An 8,252-nucleotide genomic window follows, 5' to 3' on the forward strand; every position below is an offset into this window, starting at 1 on the left:
CAGGCACCAATTGCTCACACCTGTAATCCCAGTTACTCAGGAGATCTGAAGATCAAGGTTGGAAGCCAGCACAGGAAGGAAAGACCATGAGACTTTTGACTCTTATGTCTAATTAACTACTGAAAAGCTTGAAGTAGAGGTGAAGCTCAAGTGGTAGAGTTCTAGCCTTGAGCAAAAAGCTCAGGGACAGTGCCCAGGCCCTCAGTTCAAGTCCAGGACCCCTCAGTCCCATACACAAAAATATTGGTTCAAATGGAAGAAGTGACTGGATTATTTAGAATTTGAAGACTGTTTTTGTAATTGAAATGTATAGTACTTTCTCAGGGTTATCTTGACAGATCCAACAAATCCAAAATGAAACTTTTTATGAGTTTTTAAAAATATCTTGCCTTAATGGCTAAGTATCTGATTTAAATTTTGTGTTTTAGTGTGCCGGTCCTGGGACTTGAACTGAGGGCCTAGGTGCTATCCCTGAGCTTTTTCCCACAAGGCTTGTGCTCTACCACTTGAGCCACAGGTCTATATCCAGCTTTGGCCTTGTTAACTGAAGAGAAGAGCCTCATGAACTTTCCTGCCTGGGCAGGCTTGGAACTGTGATCCTTGATCTCAGCCTCTTGAGTAGCTATGGTTTACAGGCATGCGCTACCAGTACCTGGCTGGTTACACTTTTTTAAACTCATTCTTTTTAAAAATCGTATCAGTAAAGTAATATAATATAGATATCTATATTTGTTTCCAGTGAACAGATGGAAGAATACTTTTCCTACCCCAGTCTTGACAGAGTTTAACTAATGAGTAGAAATAATTCAAGACAGGCAAAGTCAAAACTTGTTGTCAATTATTATTATCTTTAATGTATCTTTTTCTTTGCTGCTGTGGTTGGAGGTACTTGGTTCATCACTTTCTTGTTGTTTTTCTTTCACTGTTGCAGATTCCTCTGAAATTAAGTGGTGAAGGAGTTCTTCAACCAGAACAACCCATTGTCCTAAAGATTGTGTCAAGAGATGGGACCGTAAGTGGAGCATGATTCTCTGCAAAGGTTTTTCTGCTGTGTTTTCCATGGACATTGTGTCCAGGGGCACTAGAAAATGGATTGATTGTGTGTGGGGAAAAAAGAACCCGTCAGAAATAAAGCCAGGTCTGGCCTTCTCAGTCAATTTGTGATTAGCAATTCTGGACATTTTCAAGCTTGTTCAATGGCTGTGTGGGCTTTTATCTACTGGGTGCTATAAAGGAAGTGACTTCTGGTTCTCACAGGAGTATTGTTCTCTCCTATCATCATTCCGTTCTCAGAGCTGTGATGAGACCATAGGCATTTATCACTAATCTTATCAACAATTAGGAAGAGGAGAGCTCTTGTGATAATTCTGTTGGCAAAGGTCTATCTCCAATGTTTTATTTGCATCATTCTTTTTTTTTTTTGGGGGGGGGGTCCGGTCGTGGGGCCTGAACTCTGAGCCTGGGCGCTGTCCCTCAGCTCTTCAGCTCAAGGCTAGCACTCTACAATTTGATCCACAGCGCCACTTCCGGCTTTTTTCTTTTTGCTTATGTGGTGCTGAGGAGTCGAACCCAGGGCCTCAGGCATGCAACACAAGTGCTCTACCACTGAGCCACCTTCCCAGCCCCATTATTTGCATCATTCTACTATGTGTATTATGTTGAGAAAGTTAGTAACTTCCTTACACAAAGAGTATGATTATGAGGCCTCCACCCACATGAGGGGCTGAAAGAGGATCTTGATCTTCCATTTTTATCATCAGAACCAGTGATTGCCTGGGGTCTGTTTCAAGTCTCCAATTAGATTATTCATCATCCACAGGGTTAATCTGCCATGTTCTTCCTCATTGAAGGTGTATTGCTCGCCTGATGCTACCATTTCTAAGTTCATGTTTTTTTGGGTTTTTTTTTGGGGGGGGGTCCAGTCCTGGAGCCTGAACTCTGGGTCTGGGCGCTGTCCCTCAGCTCTTCAGCTCAAGGCTAGCGCTCTACCACTTGAGCCACAGCGCCACTCCTGGCTTTTTTTTTGCTTATGTGGTGCTGGGGAATCGAACCCAGGGCCTCAGGCATGCAAGGCAAGCACTCTACCACTGAGCCACCTTCCCAGCCCCTAAGTTCATGTTTTTGTACCACTCTACTGAGATGTGTTGTATTGGTTTTGGTGTAATGTTTCTATCGCATCTCCCCCCAGTATTCCTTTGTGACCCATTTTCACCTCCCCACTGTGTTAATACAATGAACACTGAATAAAAATACCTGCTTCGTTAATTGATTCGACAGCAATGTTAAAATTGCTCACTTATTTCAAATCATATCCTTTTTTCCCCTTCCTTTCTCTTGTTTTTTTGTGCTTTCTCTGTTTTCCTTCTTTCCTTATAATTTAGTCTCAAAGCTTCTAGAGCACACTAAGGAAGTGTACACCTTGCAATGAAGAAGGATGTCATGATGGCTTCAAGTCAGACATCAAGTAGAACCAGGAACTCCTCCACATGGAGCAGGGGGCCTGGCCTGGATGTGGGAAGCCAAGCAAGGTGAACTGGAGCTATGCAGATGGGTAGCCTGGAAAAGGGTAGCCATGGCTTCAAGAGGTTGTGCAAAACTCACGGGAGGTAGAAAGGTGTGGAGGAATAGAAGTTGGCCCCATAATGCAGGATAGATCAAATAAGAAAATCTGTGAAAGAAAACAGAGGCTGCACTTATCACTGCTGATGAAGCAAGTCACCTCTTCAGAGAGAGAGAAAGCATGAGAAAGTGGCGTAGACTATGGCAGCGAACATGTCTGCTTTTCCAGATAAATAGATAGACAGACCAACAGACAGGTATTTTTATATCCAAACATGGGTGCATTATCTATCTATCTACCAACAGTTTTAACTCTGTAAGAGCAAAATATCCAATCAATATTGAACAAATGAACTACACACTCAAAAGAAAAAATAAAATATTGCAATTGGCTGTTAGTTGTATGAAAAACTATTCAACATTTTTACTCAACAAGAAAATGTAAAGCAAAACTGCAATCAGAATGGCCATTATCAAGAATACAGAATATAGGGCTGGTAAGGTGGCTCAGTGGTAGAGTGCTTGCCTTGCATGCATGAGGCCCTGGGTTTGATTCCTCAGCACCACATAAGCAAAAAGAAAAAAAGCCAGAAGTGGCACTGTGGCTCAAGTGGTAGAGTGTTAGCCTTGAGCTGAAGAGCTGAGGGACAGTGCCCAGGCTCAGAGTTCAGGCCCCACGACCGGACTCCACCCCCCACAAAAAAAAAAAGAATACAGAATATAAATTGGGCACTGGTAGCTCACACCAGTAATTCCACCTTCTCAGGAGGCTGAGATCTGAGGATTGTGGCTCAAAGCCAGTCAGGTAGGAAAATCCAAGACTCTTATCTCCAATTAATCACTAAAATGCCAAAAGTAGCACTCTGACTTAAGTGGTAGAACACTAACTAGTGGTTGAGCAAAAAAAGCTCAGGAACAGTACCTAGGCCCTGAATTCAAAATTGCAAAACAAAAAAAACAACAACAAAATCAATCATCTCCAAACTTAAAAAAAAATTCTAATCTTGCCCTCTTATTGAGTTCATAATATTCAAACAATCAATGTTTAGACAGAATAAAGAAGTTCTCAGGATCCTAATGAAGACTAGGGGGAAAAACAATCAAATTTGGACTGTTTATTTCTGCCATAAAAAACCTTACTGTAAGTTGGGCACCCGTGGCTCACCTGTAATGCTAATTCCTCAGAAGGCTGAGATCTGAGGGTTGCTGTTGGAATCCAGCCAAGGCAAAAAGTGGTCCTGTGGCTCAAGTGTAGAGTGCCCCACCTGTAGTAAAAGAAGAACCCAGGCCTGAGATCAAGGCCTACGATGGTGCTTGTTTTTTGTTCTTGTGAATCAACTGTGGTTTAAACATGGAGATTCTGTGAAATTCTGTTTGCTCTTAGCAAAAGTTTTTTGTCTTGAGTTTTGTCATGTATTTTATTTGGTGGTACTTTTATCCCAACACTGACCATATGGTTCTATCATATAGTGGGCAATGGTTCTATCATATAATTCCACTGAAATGCCAAAAATCTGAAGACTGATTTTCATTTTTTAAACCCCAAGTGCTCCTTAAAACTTTTGTGCATGAGTGTTTGGTGGGGACTTGGTTGAACAGGTTTACAATAACCTCATTTTAAAGCATAAAATCGTCATCATCATTTTAAAAAACATCTTTTCTATAAAATTAACATGTTTCTGCCTTGAATATTGCTATTTTGGGTACTAATCCTGAAATCATTTGCTTTTTTTTTTTTTTGGTCGGTCGTGGGTCTTGAACTCTGGGCTTGGGCACTATCACTATGCTCTTCAGCTCAAGGCGAGTGCTCTACTGCTTGAGCCACAGCACCACTTCTGGTTTTCTAGTGGTTTATTGGAGGTAAGAGTCTCACGGACTTTCCTGCTTGGGCTGGCTTTGAACTGTGATCCTCAGATCTCAGCTTCCTGAGTAGCTAGGATTACAGGTGTGAGCCATCAGCACCCGGCATCATTTGCTTTTTGAGTACAACTGTAAGTGTTATATTTGCTGCTTATGACCAGCAGCCATGTGAGGAACGTAAACCTTGTGTCAAAGGAGTTAATTGTCAAGTGTGCTGTTTGTTAGAAGCAAAAATCTTTATCAATAGAGGCAGTAAAAGGAATGAGACTCAGCCCAGCTCCCAGCCAGCTGTGATAGAAAAAACTGTATCCCTTCTTTTTAACCTTGGTAGTCACTTATACTTAGAATGTGAGTCCAATTCCTTGACAAGAAAAAAGGACAGTTTGGACTGGGAGAAATACCTGGAGATCTATTCTGCCTAAACAGCCTGACTGTAGATGGAGTAAAGTTAGAAAAGTTGGTAAAGTTGGTATGTAATGGAGTTGGCTGTATTTAAATAAGTTCAACATTAATACACTGATGTAAAACCACATCTGATTCTTTATGTCCAGCCATAACATAATTATTTGTGTGTTATTCTGTTTGTGAAGTTTTAATGAAAATTAGGTAGCAACTAAACCAAAGTTCACTTAAATATTTTTTATGCCAAGGTTTTTCAAACAAACACTTTTTAACTTGAATGCTATTTTTGACTGTCTAATATCAGTTTCTCAAGTATGTACGTTGCCTTGGATACAAAGCTGACAATGGTTTCAATATTAATTGGTATTTTAAAGTGCTATATTAAGCTAAAAATTAATTGGATTATTTAACAACTATTGAGTTTTATCATTACAGATTTTAACCTCTGTAACATTTAGTCAGACCCACAATGGGATAACTAACTCTTGCAAGTATTTATTGGTCAAACTTAACTTCTATTCTTAATCAGTACCAGATAAGCCATGCCTAAAAACAATTTCTATTGATCTTCCTGCTTAATTGTAGTAAGGGGATTATTGACAAAGACTCATTTGATCTGTGGTTCGAAGTCAGCCTGGGCAGAAAATCTTTGTGAGGTTATTATCTCTAATTAGCCAGAATAATCCTGGAAGTGGTGCTGTGGCTCAAGGTGATACAGTGTTACCTAGCTTTGAACAAGAGTATAGGGAGAGTGCCCAGGCCCTGAGCTCAAACCCTACAACTGCTAAAAGAGATGCCAACCAGGACAAGCCATGGTGGCAATGAGCACCTAGCCCCCACCACCAGCCCCCTGCCCCCGGACAAAGCTAGACCTGGAGTAAGAGGGGATAATGTCACATCCTAAATGGAGTCAGTTTGCGCTCGCCCTTTCCAAACTAACCAGAGCCAGGAAATCAAAAGAAAATAGTTAATAAGCATGCCTATCTAATGTCTATACTTGTCTACCTTCTAACTGAACAGGAACTTACATTCTTGCTATTGTTACTATTTACAGGAAATGATCAAGTCCTCTTACTGGGCCCTTAGCCACTCCAATTCAGCCCTAGATTTTGACTCATTATTCTTAACCAGTCCACCATGCTCTCCCCTATCCAGGCACCAGAAACCCTGGGCATTCCCTTCCTGCCCCTAGTCTAACATGGAAATTCCTCCTTCCATGTAATGGGCTACAATTGACTTATCCTTCAAATGGAAGTTTTCTGGCTTGTGCCCAGGGTGTATTCTCTTATGGTCTTCATGCCAGCCAGCCTGCAACCTTGTCAGCCTTTTGCCTGATCTCAGTCAAACGCATGAACGTTTTGGTGGATGATGGGAATCACTCCAATGGATATCCTAGTGCCATTCCCCTCATTGTGATCCCCCGGCTGGCCCTTCACCTGGGACCTTTAACAGTTATCCTCTTACTCTTCCTTCTTGGATTCTGGTTTCTTAACCTTGTTTCAAAAGTTTCTCTTTAACAGGATAACAGCCCTCACTCAGGACACTATCTGGGAGCAAGTCAAAATCATCCTATTACTGCAGGTGACTGGAGGCTTCACTTACACTGCTCTGCCCAGAGCAAACCTAGACCATGAAGACCCCAGCCTCAGTGACTGCTCAATGCCCACATATCAGCAGGAACTTGCCAGAAAAGCTCACCATGTCCCTCAACTTTTTATATCCCTTCAGGGTGTCAAATGATTGGAATATGCTTTGTTTTCACGAGTCCACGTTGCTCCCATGGCCCACTGATCCCTCACCCTTGGGAACTCCTCCTTGATCCTATCTGAGAGTGAAGGATGGTCTTTATCTGAAAGTGCAGGACAGCCAGCAACAAAATAATATTCCTACCACAAAAGACAAAGTAGGATGTTTACACCATAAAATTCCAAACCCCATGTATGCATGGATATGCCTAGCATAGGCAAGACAATCTGATTTAACCTGGCTTTAAACATTCCATTACGGACCAATCCTGTAGGGAATTCTGAGTCCAAGCTGTGAGATCAGGAAAAGGTTAAGAGACTGAACAGAATTGGACCCTGAGAAGGTCAAACCTTCAAGGCAAATGGATGTAGATTTATTTGAACATTAAACAGCTTGAGACCTTGGATATGGGAGTCAGTTATCACTATACTCTGCCTCCATCTTCAGTCACCTCCCCTATACTGAACTCAAATAACCTCTGTCTCCTTTCTCAGATCCCAAAAAAGCTTTAACTCCAACCCCACCCCTGGCACATCCTCTGATCCCATGGGAAGATTGGTTCACCTCACTGTTATGCAAGAAACAGTCCTTGCCTGTGGAAGATTGATTAAGGCCTATTTCCTTCCTTTCTTCTCCATTTTCCTAACACTTGCAATAGGTTCAAAAGTGCCTAGTTGGGCACTGGTGGCTCATGTCTGTAATCCTAGTGACCCAGGAGGCTGAGATCTGAAGATCAGAGTTTGAAGTCAGCCTGAGCAAGAAAATACATGTGACTCTTAGCAATAGTCTAATAAAGGCTACATGACCAAAATTGACCTATGTGCTCAGTGCACATTAAAAAATTGTAATGGTTTTCATCACTGAGATAGAACAGTCAACCCTAAAGTCCCCATGGAAGCACAATAGACCTCAGATATTTAAAGCAATCCCAAGCAAAAAGACAACGCCAGAGATATCACAACATTTTACATCAAATGACACTAAAGAGCCGTAGAACCAAAAACAGCATGGTACTGGCATAAGAGCAGATATCTAGACCAATGGAATAGCAATCCAGAAATACCACACAGCCACAACAAATTATAACCATGAGTAATAGGCTATTTTTTCTCCAACATATGTTTTTGGAAAGTTTGCCAAATTTTGCCTTGTAAGGTTAAAAGGTGCAGTAGCATTTTGTTCCAGCTACATCCTTGCCAGTATTAGTGTTTCAATTGGGTGGTGGTGGTGGTGGTGGTGGTGGTGGTGCAAATCCTGGTGCTTGTATTCAGGGCCTAAGTACTGTCCCCGAGGTTTTTTGCTCAAGGTGATAATCTACCAATTGAGCCACAGCTTCACTTCCAGTGTTTTTTTTTGTGTGTGTGTGGGGGGGGTTACTTGGAGATCAGGGTCTTGTGGACTTTCCTGCTTAGGCTAACTTTGAATTGTGAACCTCAGATCTCATCCTCCTGAGTAGCTAGGATTATAGGTGTGAGCCATAGGATCCTAGCTCTTTTCTGTATAACTTCACACATTTTGCACTGATCATGGAGGAAATAGGTCTGTGATCTTTCATTGATGTCCTGTTCAGTGGTTTGTTATGGTTTTTTGCTTACATGGACCCCGTTATGCAGTGAGTTGGACATGACACCATTGTTGTGAAGTTGTTGTGGTGGATGTGACACTTTGCAGTCTCCTGGCTTTGC

At 41.8% G+C, this 8,252-nt stretch overlaps 1 pseudogene; it reads left to right on the forward strand.

Annotated features, from left to right (window-relative positions):
• LOC105990912 overlaps nt 1-1,398 on the forward strand; it is a 16,201-nt pseudogene extending 14,803 nt beyond the window's left edge.
• The last annotated feature ends 6,854 nt before the right edge of the window (nt 1,399-8,252 follow it).

Source organism: Dipodomys ordii, unplaced genomic scaffold (assembly GCF_000151885.1).
Source record: "Dipodomys ordii isolate 6190 unplaced genomic scaffold, Dord_2.0 Scaffold68, whole genome shotgun sequence".
NCBI lineage: Eukaryota > Metazoa > Chordata > Mammalia > Rodentia > Heteromyidae > Dipodomys > Dipodomys ordii.